This window comes from Myripristis murdjan, chromosome 17 (assembly GCF_902150065.1).
Source record: "Myripristis murdjan chromosome 17, fMyrMur1.1, whole genome shotgun sequence".
NCBI classification, from domain to species: Eukaryota; Metazoa; Chordata; class Actinopteri; order Holocentriformes; family Holocentridae; genus Myripristis; species Myripristis murdjan.
In genome coordinates, this window is record NC_043996.1 from 13,960,035 (window position 1) to 13,976,911 (window position 16,877).

At 39.4% G+C, this 16,877-nt stretch overlaps 1 long non-coding RNA gene across 1 annotated transcript; it reads left to right on the top strand.

Annotated features, from left to right (window-relative positions):
- The first annotated feature begins 539 nt into the window (after positions 1–539).
- On the top strand, positions 540–16,875 carry LOC115374584 (uncharacterized). Its single transcript, XR_003929632.1, has 4 exons — positions 540–553; positions 11,761–11,766; positions 12,474–12,477; positions 15,275–16,875. It is a non-coding gene; the product is annotated as an uncharacterized LOC115374584 (long non-coding RNA).
- The last annotated feature ends 2 nt before the right edge of the window (positions 16,876–16,877 follow it).

Consider the following 16,877-nt stretch of genomic DNA (forward strand, 5'->3'; position numbering starts at 1 on the left):
AAAGAAAGAAGGAGACGTTCTGTGAATGAGGCCCATTGAGTTGGAGGTTCCAGTCTCGTTCCACGTCTGACCTGTGGGGGTTGATGAGCCTCATCCAGGGCACAGGGTTCACACACGGTTCACAGTCTGCCACAGGAGATCTGGGTGGATTGAGAGATCACATTCCTCTACCGGGACTACAGCGAGGATGAAAACCACAGCATACACAGCTCTGCGCAGACCTGTTGCTGTTGGCCAAAATCCAACAGGCAAGAAATAAACTTTAATTAAACTGGTAGCTGTGGTAGTTGTATATATTGCAATATTATCTCGGGGCTAAGTCGTTGTGAGAATATAAATTTGGTATTCTTGTCTATTGTATGTATGATGCACTGCTGTGAACGGAAAAGGGAGGGGGGGGGGGGGTTGGGAGGGTGCAATACAAAGTGAAAAATATGTGCTGAGAGACTCAGACGCGGCGCAGAAAAGTAAACTTGTACTAGACCTCCCTGAAGAGTCTGCTACAGCCTGACATTCAGCTCACTGCTCCTGTTATCAGCCTGGATGTATTTGAGTACATAAACAGATGGTTTTATAAAATATCACAAAGGCTGCTGCCAACCATGTCAAAGGGACAATTACTGATAGCGCGCATATGTGATTATGAAACAGAAAAAAATCCATAGAAACATGAACACCAAAGCAAAATGAAACAGTGATTAAGAGAGAAAAGATATGAGAACAAATTAATTTTCCGCACAAGATAGATAGGATCATTGCACCCTCATTATCATTGAGTCTTTGACCATGTGTCTAATTATGGGAAAGAAAATATGAAATGGAAGACTGGAGGTTCACCTGTGGCAGTGCAGTCGAACATCTGGACGATATTGTCTGTCCAGCTGCTTGGGTGTGCTTTGACTTAGTCAGCGTTTACCCTTGAATGCCGACTGTCTAGTGAAATTTCTTATATTTACGGAAGTGTGATACTTAGCAGATTACGTGCAGCAGCAGGATTGAATAGCTGGCCCCCATTCCCTCGGGAACACTCTGCTCATTGTACGATTGGGTGTACAGCCCGTTGCGCAACACTTACACAACTGAATCCTGACAGTTTCCATTCAGTTTTCGTTATCAGCCAGGTACACTGGCCCTTTAGCTCTTCCCTAGAACATCACAAGTACCACAGAAAATGCGATTTGCTATGAGATCACACTAAATTAATTAGTGCTGCCTACATTCCAGATCCTGCTCATTGCTGCAAGGCCGGTTAACATGCTTTCTTATAACAGCGTGGAAAATTAGATTAAGATTTATGCATGCTCACTTAACTTGCATGTAAAACTCAAGTCAGACTGTTAAGACACTGGAGTTTAAACATGTGCATGACATTTATTAAAATAAGCGGAAGAGTTTGGGGTGAGCATGTTGATAAGGAATGTAACTGAACAACCACCAATATTTTGGGCTGATTTGGTCAAGGGTATTGGTGAAATATTGATTTCCACTTCTGTTTATCAGTTGTATTGTGCTGTAAGCCTAGAAACTGCAGAAACTGAATGAGTAGAACCGGCGTGGGCCTTTTACGTCGAGTATTTCCAGGTTCACCTTGCCGTCAGTGACTGTGCTGTACACATTCCTTGATGTCATGGCGTCGGCAGAGGAGTGTTGATGATGACTGAACTAACATACACCTAATTAGCTGATATTAATGTCAACCTGAGATAGGCTATGAATTATCTTCCAATCATTTCCTAATAACTTTAGCAGCACTCAGATGATTTTAACTAATTTTGCATTAACTTTAACTTACGGCTTTGTTGTTGCCTTGAGACACACACACCGTGAGAGATGCACTTATCAGCCAGCTGCTTGTTTTGTCCCAGTGGAAGTGTCAATAAAGTTATCACTTCCTCAGAGATGGCTGCTGACAGGTTCACTGGCAGTGTTCTGCCCATTAAATTTCTATGTCTGTAAGTCTGTATGGGTCAAAACACTATAATAAAATCACATTATGAGACGTTGTAGCAACAAAACCCAATTCAATCTGTATTATTTACATATTCTTTACTGCCTTTATTTCCCCAAAAAACCCACATAATCAACTCGCTGCAGCTCTGCCAGTGCAACACTTGAATATATTCTCAGTGCTTTTTGCAAAGCTACCATTGCCTTCTTCCTGTTTTGCTGTTCCACACGTATATTTTATTAACTGGTCTAAATGGAAAATATTATCTTTTTCAGTACAGTGTCCTGTACCCTCCGCCTAAAATTCATGTAATTAGTGGCTCTTCCCTCCTTTCCTGTAGAGTTTTGATTAGATTTTGTCTGTGAGGAGATTTTGATTGTGTATTAAACCTTCCCTTTTTAAATTTACTCTTACTCATCCTCTATCCCTTAGTTCTGTTCTGTAAAAGAAGAAAAGTAAAACTATTTCAGGGAGCTTTAATGTTTTTTTTTTTTTTATAATTGCAGCCAGAGAGGATCTCCGGTTGCAGTCACATAAACACATAAAAACGGCTGCTACTTTGACCATCTTGTAACATTGATTTGTTTACAAAAGACCTTTCTGCTCTTTTCATGTTCTGTGGTGCAAATCATCTATCCAAAGTTATCATACAGTAGAGTGCAAGCCTCCTGTGTTCAATCAACATAGCTTCGGACAATTTCAAGACATATTTGACCCTGCTGTGAGTTTGCTGCTTTCAAAAATGTTTTTAGGCAGGGTGGATTGTGCTGAAGGCCAGCAAGAAGCTGCAGCAGAGTGGTGAGTTTCTCATCATTAGAGCCAGTGCTGAGGTTGTGCTCTGTACTGTTAGTAATGATGGGTGTCAACATTTTGATATGGCCTGTGTTGAAAAATACTGAACCTATCCTTTAAGTACACTTGAAATGTAGTAAATGGGTTTAAACATGCAAAAACATCAGTATGGTCCTTCGGGGTGCTCAGTGACTCCCCTTGGGTCAAAAGGTGATGGATTTCTGGTTGAAACGTTGCTCACATGTCACATCCCAACAGGCTGACAGACAGTGCTTCATGAGTAACCTGTCAAAGAGAGCCGCTGGCTTTGTACCACCAGATGCTTCGGAAAAGTACCTTCCGCTATCAGTCAGTGCCTCATGCTGTGCGTCCAGTCCCTTGAATGTAAACTGGACAATTCAGTCATTATGTGATATCTCCAGTGGCTTGGCAAAACAGCAATACAGACTTCCAGCACAGCAGCTCTCGCTTTGATTTTTTTTCCATAGATGGATGAATCACTCTCGAATGAACACTTAGTGACCCATGGCTTATTGGCCAAGATTAGCCCTAGCAACAGGAGCTTTCTGGGGTACACAATCGATGCTGAGGGCCTGGCCTAAATAGCCCCCTGCTGTTTACCTGCGCTCTCGCCCCTGGGTGCCATATCCAAGTCTCAGCAAGGAGCCAACACAACTTAGGATGGTCAGACTGGCTCAGAAAGGCTTCAAAAGACAACTGCATGTTAATAATCCAGAAATGGGAGCAAGACAATTTATTCATTAAAGTGGGTCAGTATGTACGTCTCCTCCACAAATGTGTCCATATAGGAAACTTCAGAGAGGGAGAGTGTGTGCCTGTCTGTGTGCATGTGTCAAATGGTCAAGTGGAGAAGTATTAGGCAATTTCAGAATGAAAGGACTGCAGCCGTGTACTGATAGCTTCCTGTTGTCGTCCTCTTATTCTTAATTGTTTGTCCTTTGAGCACTGTTCTGCACAGGTTGCCTGTAAATTGAATCAGCTGGGAACACTGTGTACACATTGTGCCCGACATGAACTTTAGCTGCCTTGAGCTTCCTGTGACTGCTCCAGAACTAATTGAAATGGATGTTTTCTTGTCCATAGCCGTTACTTTCAATGGCAGCAGCCTTGAGGGTCTGTGAAGGTGAATACAGCCACAGGACATCGTCCATTCTGCCTTTGTTGCATGACCATATGGAATGATTGACTTAGACTCTCATTTATGGCACATAAAGTATTGACATAAGCTTTACTGTACACTATGTACCATCAACCTGCACATGAAATGGCTTTTATTTGAAGAACAGCCAACACACGATATCTATCAACCCTCTGAATGATCACCTTAAAAGGTAACACTTTTTTAATAGCCATTACTAATAAATGATAACATGATAGTTTATTAAATTTTAGTTAATAGTTTTTTTTTGTTTTTTGTTTTTTTTTTTTTACAATTAACAAACAATGAAATCATGATTAATAATGTTTACTTATTGCACAGTAGACTATTTATTAACAGTCTGTTGTTGCACACATTATAACATTTTGTATACTATATTAAGTATTTGTTCATGCTTACCATATCATCTGTAAACGTTTAAGAAATCATTTGTAAAACATCTACAAACATTACATAGATGGACCAAATATTATGTAAAAACTTTGTTAATGAATTAATAGAGTAATAATTGAATTGTAAACCTTCAATAAACATTACTTGGATGGCTGTTATAAAGTGGCTACAGGTGTTAATAATACTTGGTGAATAATTAATAAATACTTTGTTGTGCGTCTTTAAACATTATTCGGATGGTCTTTATAAGGTTGGGTGTTTGATATTTAAGGTTTACAAATCAATTATTACCCATTAATAAAGTGATTTAAAAAATCAGGTCCATGTATCTATGTAATGTTTGTAGATGTAATCATTGTGTAATCACTGACTAATAGTTAATATAGTATACAACATGTTATTGTTAATGTGTGCAACAATAAGCTTTTCATAAATAGTCTTCTTTGTAATAAGTAAACTTTATTAATTATCATTTATTTGTTAACTATAAGAAAAAAAATTACTAAAGTATAGTTAACTATCAATTTACCATTTCTTAATTATGGTATTACAAAGTATATATACATATATATATATATATATATATATATATATATATATATATATATATATATATATATATGTGTGTGTGTGTGTGTGTGTGTGTGTGTGTGTGTATTTATTTATTTATTTATTTAAATATATATATTTTTTTATTTTACAGGATTACCTGCCCCATAGCAGTCTGTACACACAGTCCTACATATGCAGTAATGTATGTTACGAAAGGAGGCAGAGAGCGGTAAAAGCCACCAGCTGCACTTGTGTAGCTGTTACAGGTTTAATGTCTTTTTTAAAGGACTTTGAACCAGACTGAACAGCTCTGTAATCACAGAGAGCAACACTGCAGCCACCGGCCAGGGGACAGTTACATAGTGGCACAAACATCTTGGACATATTTCTTTTCAAGTTCTTTTAAAAACCTGGAAGTAAAACAAACTCATTTGGATCACAGTATTGTCAGATGAAAATTGCCATCGTGTGAGTGTGGTCTGTGGTGCTCAGCCTTTGAAGGCACTAGACTTGTTGGCAGTGCAGTGCAAATTAATCACTGTTGAATGAAAGTAAGTTAAAGCTGGAGTGTGCAAAATTGCCAAGGTATAATTTGAAGAGTCCCCTCCAGTCATTTATTAAGCCCCTCAAAATAATCTCTGTTCATCAATATTATATATTTAGATGTTTTTTTTCCATGAAATAACATCCCTTGGTGCCTACAATGTAACCCTAACCTTGCCCTCATTAAAAATGCACAGATCTATGAATATGCAAATTGTGTCTTCCCACCCCCTGCCTGCCCACACACCAGCTCGTAACCAGAGCTCTGTTCACAGAACATGAAAGTACCGTCCCACAAACGGATGAAAATTGTGCCGTATTTCATAATCTAACAACGTAATTTTTTTAAGTGAATCTCTTAGTTACACTAATATTGTTCATGTGAAGCAGCTATTTCATACTGAAACACACCAAACACAACCAGCACCAGCACTAATGATAGGCAAAACACTGCCCTGTCAGCTGACGGGATTGGCTGTCAGATGTGTGACGTACCAACTCAATCTGGCCTGGCTTTCGTCTGAATCTCAGACTTTAGGGGCGTGCACCCTCAGTAAAGAGTGTGAAAACACCTCTCTAGTGACAAACTTTGCACAGATACAAGCCAGTATTGTCAAGGTCAGACATTTTAGGGGACATAAACACAAGATAAACACATGTTTTGAGAAAGCTGACAAAAAACATGGAATAAGTTTATCAGCGAGTTGGGCCAATAATGTGAACCATGTAGACTCAACTGTCAAATTGCATTGTTATTCTATGTGTTTTGCCAGTTGAGTCTAAAAGGTCCTCACTCAGATCCTGTGGCAGCTTTGCATAGAGCATCTTTAAATCAGCTAAAGCACCAGGAAGCTGCTGCAGCCTCAGACCTCACAGGGTGCACATTAAGAGCCTGAGCCAACTGAATTCTGCAGGGATTATCAATCAATCAATGAGCCTTTTCTACATGGGTGCCTCTCTGCAGGCCAAATACAGCATCAGAGAGGAGTGGGCAGTGCAGCCTGGTTCATTTCTGTATAAAATAACAAGCAGTGTATTCAATGGAAGGAATCAGTGCAGACATGTAACGACCTGATGCAACACTTGAGAAGGACCTGCATCTCTAAAACACAGACTTCTAAACTTATTTACACAGTGTTTGCTTTCATGACTTGCTCCAACTTTGAATGCTTTTGCTTATTGATAACTGTTTCCAAGTGTACAATTATTGAACTGATCAAATGTTTTGTATGCAAAACGATTTAAATAGTTTTGTTATATGTGCTTGATGGAAAAGAAGATTTTTATATGGAGGAAAGTGAAATCAAACAAACAAAATTACAGCCTGCAGCACTTCAAGAGCTGCTTTCCATCCTTGCAGATGTGAAGCCACATAAGTCCAGCAGAAGACCAGAGGAATAATGAGATTCAGATGTGTGTACTGAAAACCAGAGATCAGATTGTGGGATTGTCTCAGAGGACTGCAGCAAATCTTGAATGAATTTTCCAAATTTTCAATCGCAAACACCCAACATCCACATCGATCTTTTAGGATAGGTCACAAGAAGAGCTGAACCCCTCTGAGTTGAACGCCATCACTCAACCACATGGGTGCACAACTTTCAACTAGCATTTTTATATTAGTTTCTTATGACAACACACAACATGCAGTGCTAATTAAAAAATCTGATTTTTTTTTTTTTTTTTTTTTTTTTTAATCCATGACCTTGGCCAAATATTTCCTGGGAAAAGCACCAGTCGGAGTAATGAAGTCAGTGTAGATTTGTAACGGAGAACTTTGATTATTTCGGGCTTTCCATGTCTCATGATCAGAACCATGTGTCTGCCACGTGGAGGGTTTGCTGTATTTGATTAAGGCTGAAGGGGAAACATTTTTATGTTTTTTTTTTCTTTGAGGACAAAAGGTGGTGAGATGAGATTAGATGCGTTAAATGCCACAAAGCAATAGTCCACATCACAGCAGTTATGATATTACTTGCCTCTGTCAATGGCCGTGATGCTGTTTTCTGACAATGTTATGATTAGTAATGAATCAGTGACATTTAAAAACAAATATAATGATTATTAAATAGAAAAATATTAATTATACTCAAAAACAAAAAACAGGTAATGAGGGGTCAGAGGTGGTGCTGAGGTATTTAGACACAGAAAATGTCCTGTAGTGAGAAGCTTGGCAGGCCTGTTGTGTCAGTGAGCGGCTCGGTGTCTACGGTGCCCCCAGGTGGTCGGGCGGCGCAGCAACACGTGACACTCAGTGTGTAGAAATGAGGCCTGCAGTGTGGAGATACGTGGGGTGGGTCCATCAGATGAGGATGACAAAATATTTGGCTGATATTTGCCTTTTCTTAGCAGATATCGGCCTCTCAGAGTTGTCCACTGCTCAGATGATGGACCTTTTTCCCCTGATTATAGCCTCGTGAGCACCTGCCATGAAATTGCACTGAATATTTGCATTCAATCATTTAATTCAGTAATGCTCTTGTGATTTTTTATTTTATTGCATTATCTTTTTAAAACCTAAAACCCTAATGCTGTGGCTTCCAAACTCGGGACCAAACAAGTCCACAATTATCCTTCACAGGGTTCAGGGGATTCCCAGCAAAAGGAGGAATAGATTCATCCCATTTTTTATTACACTCCCCCGAGGTTAGCACAACAAGGGAGTGTTTTGATCATGATTTGTGGTGATCGCAGTACGATGACAGTTTGACTGCAACTATTTTTCTTATCTCTCCAATACACAACAAAACTTTTGTCAGAGAGGATTTTTTTTATGGCAAAATCCTCTCAGATGGGGGTGGATGTTGCCTCAGCCACCAGCTGATTGTGGGCTGGGTCACTCTGCCCTGTGTAGAGCGACTCTACACGAAAACGCTGTTTTTGACTTGTAAACCATCCAGTACTATGTAGATACTTAGTTATGAAATTCAACGATGGCAGTCAGACTGTCAACATTCAAGCTGCATTTATCTCACAAAATCGGCCTCCGTTCAGCCTCTGGTGGTTAAAATGAGCAGCTGGTGCTCAATTGGACATGTGCCACGTTCAAGGAATCCATTATTTGGTTTAAAAAAAATGTTCTTCCCCCATTATAAAGGTAGATTTTCAATACTCTGTCGATCCCGTTCTCGCTAGAAACTTCCTTTGTCTTCCGAACTCTTCCATCCCAAACTCTTGCATTTTTCAAAGTTACACAAGAGACGGAGAGAAGTTCAAACTGGGTCCATAAATTGCTCCTTAAAGAGCTGCTAATCTCTTCAGTCAATCATTTTAAAGTCTAATAGTGATGTAATTTTCCTTCCTGTCAAAATTGGAATTCTGAGGAAATGCTGAATATTTGTGTTTTTTTGTGCAAGAAAAGTCAAAATTTAAGAATGAATGAATATCTTGACAAAATATCATCCTGATTCTGGCAGCAACATGCTGGCAGAGGTCCTTATGACAAGCACATTACAGAGGTACATCCCTGAGGAGATAAAGGCCTGCACCGTCTTCTCTAAGCCTGCTAGGGTTTGAGTGAAAAGGAGCTTTGAAATGTTCTTGATACAGAGGGAGAAAGATGCTTGGCAGAGTATTTTATGCGGTGATCAAAAGAGTTGGAGTGGGGGAGGGTTTGAACCGTAAAGGGATGGTTATGAGAAAGTGTTGGTGCCCAGTGGGGGGGGGGCTCGGTTTTGTTGCTGTTAAATGGTTGTGCTGCTATCCATGCCAACGCTTTCAAGTGGAAGTTTTATTTTTGCATGTGTTACCTATTGGAGTCAAAGATACATTTCCTCAATGAAGTTTGGCATCTTGTATTAAATCCTATCTACAGGGTCAAACTTTCACAAGATGTATGTCAGGCAGCGACTGTTAACATTAAAGGCATAACAACCAGCTGAAGATTACAGTACATTCCTGCAGTTCCTGTGGTTGCATAAAAATGTGTGAATTTCCCTCTTGGTATTTCTCTACATGTGGTGCAGTGGATGGAGACATTACCCACCCTGCTGTGTTTATTCCTGACAGGTACGGCTGGTAAAATGTGAGACACACGTGTTCCCATGGAGATTCTCATCTATTTTGCTCTTGCATGCAGGAAAAAAAATTCAGGTGTTGGAGGAGGCCAGTGAAGTCTGAATAACTGATAATGAACTGTATGGTGCAGTAAATATGCTATGGGAATTGATTACGCCCGCACCCACATGACACACACATGAATTTACACAAAGATGCACACACAAATGCATAATGGATTTAGACTTAATATCAGTCAAGTTGGTGACATCGATCTCATTAGATCAGCTTCAGAGTCTTGATAAGCGTCCGGAGCTTCCTTTCAAATAAATCTAATTTAAAGCTAAAACACATGTGCGTCTATGTGTCTGGGTGTGCATGCCTCTGTAAATTTTTCATGCAGTTTGTTTGTCTGTGTGTCTGCATGTGAAGCGCTCATTTTTCTCCACGTGCAACAAGGGGGAAGGCAGGCAGATCGGGACACAGAATAAACGCAGGGAAAAAGCTTTCTTAGCGCTGAATCCAAAAGAGCTGTGAGGACACACCGTGTTCAGCAGCCTCAGCAGGAGGTCAGATCACTCAAGTCAAGTTCATTTATTTTTAAAGCTATTCATCACAAGCATTTCTCGGAGGAGCCTTCGGAGATGGGCCCACCTAGATCTATCTAATCAACAATCAATCACAGAGCAAAATGATGTGATACAGCTTGGAGCAAAATAAAACACAAGGCACCACTTAAGAGAAGCCACCACACTGAGCTCATTCAGCAGCCGGCGTTCCTCCTGGACACTTATTAATCCAAACAAGCATCCTGCCTGCTGATGTTCTTTTTTTATCAGTCCAGCAGTGTGACACATGACATGTGCGCTCAATATTAAATGCATCTAACAGCACAGGACTGGTGTGATATAATATTCTGTACACACAGCACACGAGTCCTGCAGCAAAAAAAAAAAAAAAAAAAAAAACAGCAGCTTATTACGATATATAGTTATGTTTTAAATCTTAACCCTCACCTTTTCCAAACCTTAACCGTTACAACAAACCTTTCCCTCACTTTAACAATAACCTTTTCCTGATCTTAACCAAGTATTTTTAGCGGCTGGCCAGCTTGCCCAGGAAACGGTCCTTTGAGTCATATTAGAGCATTGGAACAAACGACCTATGTGGTCGTAAGGATTTGAGAATTTGTAGGAAACAGGTATTATTATTAAAGCAACGGTTGATTATTTTTCACCCTAGGTCATATTAAAACGTTCATACCTATCATCTATACACCTCAACACTAGCTGTGGTGACAAGAAAGGTACTGCTGTGCTGCAGCTTCTGGCTCACTCACTTTCAGCATCAAAAATGATTATAAATGTTGTTTTTGAAAACAATTAAGGACCTCACAGCAAATCAAATGCATCTTCAAATTGTCCAGCCAAAAAAGGTGCTTTTTAACAAGTTTTACTTAATATTTATGAAATACCGGCTTGCATCTTGTTTTGCTGCTAATCCAGCTCAGACCTTGGAATTTCTGTCTTGTAAATTTCTGACTTGCGACAGCATTTGCATTGTAAATACTAAGAAGAACTTGATAGAAAGCACTGTTTGCTACCTTTAATTTTGGGTGGACATTTTCAAGCTGTATTTGACTGTGCTGTAAGTTTTCCTGTTTTAAAAAGGACGTTTTTCACAGGTTTTGAGGCTGAAAGCGAGTGCCCTGCTGGACTGTGGAAGGCCAGTAAGAAGCAGCAGCTGTAACATTTTCAATGCCAAAGCTACCAGTGTATGCTTATAAATTATGGGTATCAACATTTTAATACAGCCTGGGTTTAAAAAGACCAAATCTGTCCTTAAAGTACAAAAACAAGCTGAAAGACTGCAGGTTTGACAGCCAGTGCTTGGGGACTCGGCAGGCACAGGAGGTGAAGCGTGGCTCGTGGTGAAGTCACAGCTTCAGGACTTCTCAAATGTCCTTGCATGCTGCACCATCTCTATCTCTGATGTGGATGTGATTCAGAGAAACGAGAAAATTGCAGAAGCACTGTTCTTGCTGGGTATTTACAGGTCAGAGAAACATGACCAGGTCCCAAGATAGGCAGTTCACATCCTCTAATTGGCTAACCAGTGCTGCAGTGGGGATTCGCAGCATCTCTGTTAACGCGACCTCTGCTAGTCACCTTTTAAGTCTCTTTTTGAGGTCAGTGGGCACTATGACATTGTGCTGCCCTCCATTTTTGAATTTTCCTATTATTACCATAGATAGGAAGGAAAAACAAGTGTGACTGACACCATGCGGCCCCGCACGCTGCACAGTGTGGTGGCAAATGATGAATCAAAGTTTGGATTCATGCAGACAGGGCTCCAGATTGGCGTTGCAGCCCTCTTAAGAGCACAGGGGTCTTCCCTCTGCCACCTCCTGGAGCACAGAGTGGATTGGGATTAACAGATCAAGTTAATCTGATTCAGAACACCCAGCTTCTACTGGAGGATCACTGCCTGGACCAATCCTCAAGACACTGATGGACACTGATGATATGAGGGCTTAAAATCAAACTGTGATCTATATTAGTCAGTTATGCACAAGTCAATTCAGGTCTGGAGATAAAATAATGTCTAAAAACAACTGATATGATTTATATACAGTCATCTAGTGCTGTGGCAGGGTGGTGATACAGGCACGCTCACGCTGGGGTTTTAACACTTTTGACACAGTTAGATCATGCTCCTTAAGGCCTAAGACAGCTCTTACAGCCTTCCAGGGATGATATTATTAAAAGGACAAGGGTCAAATGGATTGGCGTTCCTGCTGCAGGTCACACATGCTTACTGGATGCTCATGTATTTTAATTCTTGTTTCATCTTATTATCCGAGAGTCCTTTTGACACTTGCATGTCAGATCCCATGAAGCTTTAATGCAGAGTGACAATCAGAGTTCAACAGCGGAGTTCAAGAGCAGATTAATCAATCTCCTTTCTTAGATTGCCTGCATTTCAAGAAAGTAGTGTTCAGGACAGTGAGAGTTAGAGCCACAACACCATGGCAACAGAGAAAAAAAATGTTTAATGATCATGTAAAAGAGAGGTAAAAACAACTGCAGTGGTCAAGTAGTTTTGGTCACATTTTTGTTAATGATATTATAATGTTAATAATATTGTTAATATTGTGTGTGAGTGTTAATATTGAGTATTAACTTCATATCAACTTGTCATGCATACATACAGTCAACATGAAGTTTTAACATTTTTTGCCCTTCAGTATAAGAGTGTGTTATATTACATTAGGAGAAGTGGAGTGGTTTGAAAAGGGGGAGGGAACATGATTCAGAGACAACAGTAGTTTGTTGTCATTAGTATAACAATGATGTTCGTTTTTTAATTGTTATTATTGTTTTTATTTGATTTGATTCAATTTGATTTTTTGGTTTTTAGAAATTTTCTCTCACTGGTATTCCATTGAATAAAGATATATCTAACTGGTACTCTTACCAAAGTACTTGTTGGCACCATGTCAGTCTAACATGAACCAAGACAAACCTTGATAGCTGTTGTCCTCTAGTGGCCGTACACCAAGCACTTCTCTTTAACTTTTGCACGTTTTTGTCTTATGCTTACTTTTTTACATACTTTTATTTGAGTTTTTGTACTGAAATCTAGACAAAATTCCTTATATTGACTGAATCTAAAAGAGAATCCAGGAGCGAATGTTGATGCACAAAAATCAAAGAAAAGAAAGAACATGATTTTATAATTACTTAAAACACTGCTCGTCTCACTTGGGTTCATTTACTTCCGTGGCAAAACAGATGTCCAACATTTTATAGCAGGATGAAGTCATTTTCTTTCTTTCTTTTTTTTTTTTTTTTTATTTATCTCTGGGTTGCTGACAGACATTTTAAATGGATGTCCTTTTCCAAACTGTTCTAATTTTCCCTTTAGAAAGCAAATCTTATTTTAGGTCCCATAAATGCATCTTGATGATGTTTTGGTGTGTGGCATCAGAGTGCAGAAGGAATATATGTGTCACTCAAAAGTCATGTGAGTCCAGTTCCTGGATTAAATGAAGAATAAATGATCATCCTCTCATCCCCATTTGACATCACACAGCCTGTACTCTCACTGCACTTTCTCTTCTCTAATTTTGCTGTTGAAGTCAGTCAAGAAACTGGATTGGAAGAACCCTGTTGAAAAGTGCACCCAGGGTACTTTTATTTATAGAGTAGATACGGATGATTCATTTATCTTGACTGTAACTCCTCAGGAACTGAACTTGAATGCCGTCCCACCAGGAGCCGCGTGCCCCCCCGCTGTGTGTGAGCTCTCTGGCGGAGTCAAACCCTCACTTTAAAATGCCTTTGAAATGCATTAAAACAAGAAAGAAGTCTTTCTGAAGGAGATCCGCATTCAAAACCCTAAAGTATCAACTAAAGAAGTCCTGAGCATATGATATAAAATATTTGAGTCAACTATGGACCTGAGGCTTTTTGGCCCGGATGAATTATTAAGTATTATTATAGTCTACTTCAGGTGGAAACTCATCTTTTCAGAAATTATTTCATACCCCTGTCTTCCATCACCTCCTCCTCTGCTTGATCCCGAATGCTCCTGTCCTTTTCTCTCGCTCTCTCTTTCCTGCCACTCCTCAAACTAACATTGTGTTTTTACACTTCATACGCTGTCATTTCTCACATACTGTTTGTCTTCATATGATCATATTCGTCTTTGTTTGCTATATATTGCAGATGCTGTATATACAGATATTTGTCATCTCTTCTCATATATTAAACATTGTCATGTTTTTCATAAAACAACTAAATCTCTTTTCCTCTTAGCAAGCCTGTATTCTGTTTTTATTTTATTTCTCCTGTATTTCTCCTCTATTTTATTTTTCCTGCAATTTTAATTTAATTAATATTTTCATATTTTATTATTATTATTATTAGTAGTAGTAGTAGTAGTAGTAGTAGTAGTAGTAGTATAATTATTATTATTATTATGTGATATTATTTGATATTATTATATCTCGTTATTATATGCTGCAGAGGTCCAGTTTCCCCACAACTATCACAGATGTTTCATCCTGTCTTTCAAGCATTTTATTTATTAAAAATAAAATAAAATAAAATAAAAAAAGGAAAATGGACAACAACCTACATTAACCAAGATTCAAACAGCCATAGTAAAATGAAGCTATATTTATGAAACAAATACCTAACAAAACATCACAAATTCATAAAAATAACAACCACACACTCACTGATATCCACCTTACAGTAAAAATATCACAGAAATATTTGGGTCTGTTATCAAGGCACTGAGGCTGACCTGTGCATGCTTTGCTATTTGTTTTGTATGGGGCTGATGATCTAAAAATGTGATGTCACACTTTTGCACTCAATGTAAGTCGCTCTGCATGAGAAGACTGACTAATAAAATGTAATGTAGCGAGTAGTGTTTTGTAGATTTACGAAAACAGGAATGAATGCTTTTTCAAATCTTCCCCAGGCCCAAAAAAATCTGCACAAACGTCATAGGCGTGGGTAATTTTAAACACCCCTTTTTCCCCTCCAGAAGTAGCTTGTTCTGTTCTGACTCCACCTTGTGGTATGAAAATGACCTGTGGGAAGCTGCCACGGAGCCGCACAGCAGCCTGAAGAAAAAGAGAGCAAGCTGCACACATTTTACTGAGGGTCAACTTGCATCTCCTTTAACAGTATTTAAAAATATAGTAGCAGTATTTTTATTCAGAGTCTGACATTGAACATTGCATTGAAACACGGTGGCTTGTGTGCTCCTATAAAAGTGAGGGCACCCTTTTTTGAGGCGTTGTTATTGCCAGAAGGTGGCGCTGTCTACCTGAGAAATCACCTCACTGGTTGCAGTGGAACAACTTTTATTCCTCTCACTTCATGAAGTCCAAAACATGCTGTGTTTGGGGTGGGGACTTTTTCAAAGTTGTGGCAGCAATGAAGCAACCCTTCATTATTTTAGGAGAGGAATTCCTGATATGTTTTGTTTTGTTTTGTTTTTTGTTTTTGGTCCAGCGTATTGATCGCATAAAGTTCCCTGCTGTGTGCTGACAGGTAGGTCAGCTCTTTGGAATGAAAAGGAGTTGGATAAGGCACCGGTCCTGACAGTGACGAGTACACTCCTGCAGCTCTTTGTGTCTTCAAACAGGCGTGTCAGGACAGGCAGAGGTCTGAGGTATGCCTCCCCAGCTGCAGCCGCTCCCCAGCCTCTCTTCCCTGAGCTCTGTGGATCGGTTTTCCTTCCCTGTGGCTACGCATTTCTCCCCTCCTTATCTGTCTACTCAAGCCTGGTCTTAACTAGTGAGGAACATAGCAAGGAACAGTTCATTTACATTTGATTTTGAAAGTTGAAAGATAATGTTCCTTTCCTTTGTCTCTTTGTGTGATTATTTAAAGTGTTCATGCTTTCCAACAGTCAGGTTTGAGTGTGAATCACTGAAGGTTTACTCCCTCTGTCTCCACTCCTGCATCCTAAAGTCTGACAATGCTCACACTCAGTTTTACGTTTCTAAAGCCCTACATAGTCTTCAGATGATTCCTGCTTTTCAGAAGATGTTTGTCAGCCACTGAACAGCGCAAAAAATGACTAGGCTTTGCACGCTTCTGTGTCTCTCAGAGCTGGCAGAGTCAGACAAATTGTGCTGCTGCATCATTTCATTCAAAGACTAACAGTAAACTCTAGATGTTGTCAGCAGAAACAAGCATAGAACGATCTGCTTTGTCATCTCTCTATATGGTGATTTAAGTGAATATCATACTGTGCAGACTGCTTAGGTATCTTTGACTTTCAGCTTTATATTCCTGGAAAACCACTGCATATTTTCTTTCATTGTGGAGAGCCATGCATTCACACTTGGCTGACTAACTCTGCTGCTGACCTGCTCTTGGCCTCCCTGTCTCATTTTTGACTGCTTTTTGGGGCTTTTTGGGTCTGATCATGCTCCGCATCATAGAGTTTAACCCTGCCTCTACATTATTGTACAATGTATCTCACCTCTAACAGAGTCAACCAGCTCCAAACCTGTATCACAATCCCATCATGTGGACATAATGAGCAATTTATTCATACACAATGATAAGAAGTAATTCAAACAAACAAAGCAAAATATCAGAAATAAAATGGTATTGACTTTACTAATTTTGCACAACATCTAAACTCTCCTGAGCGGCTGCCCAATGATTGAGCAGTAAAATTTCCCCAGAAATGTCCTGAAATGTTTTGAATTCATGTCCAATTGATGATCAAAGTGTTAAGTTAGAATTTTGCCTATAAATGCAAATGAGAAAAATGTTATTTACCAAGGAAGGGAGTGTATATCCTGACAAATGTAAATATGCAACCAATACAACCCCTCTAAATATACTTTAGATGCTGCAAAATATTGAACAAAGCTCAGTGATGAAAAAAAAAAAAAAAAGACAATGCACACCTATGGCCTTTTTATAGACAGATGCT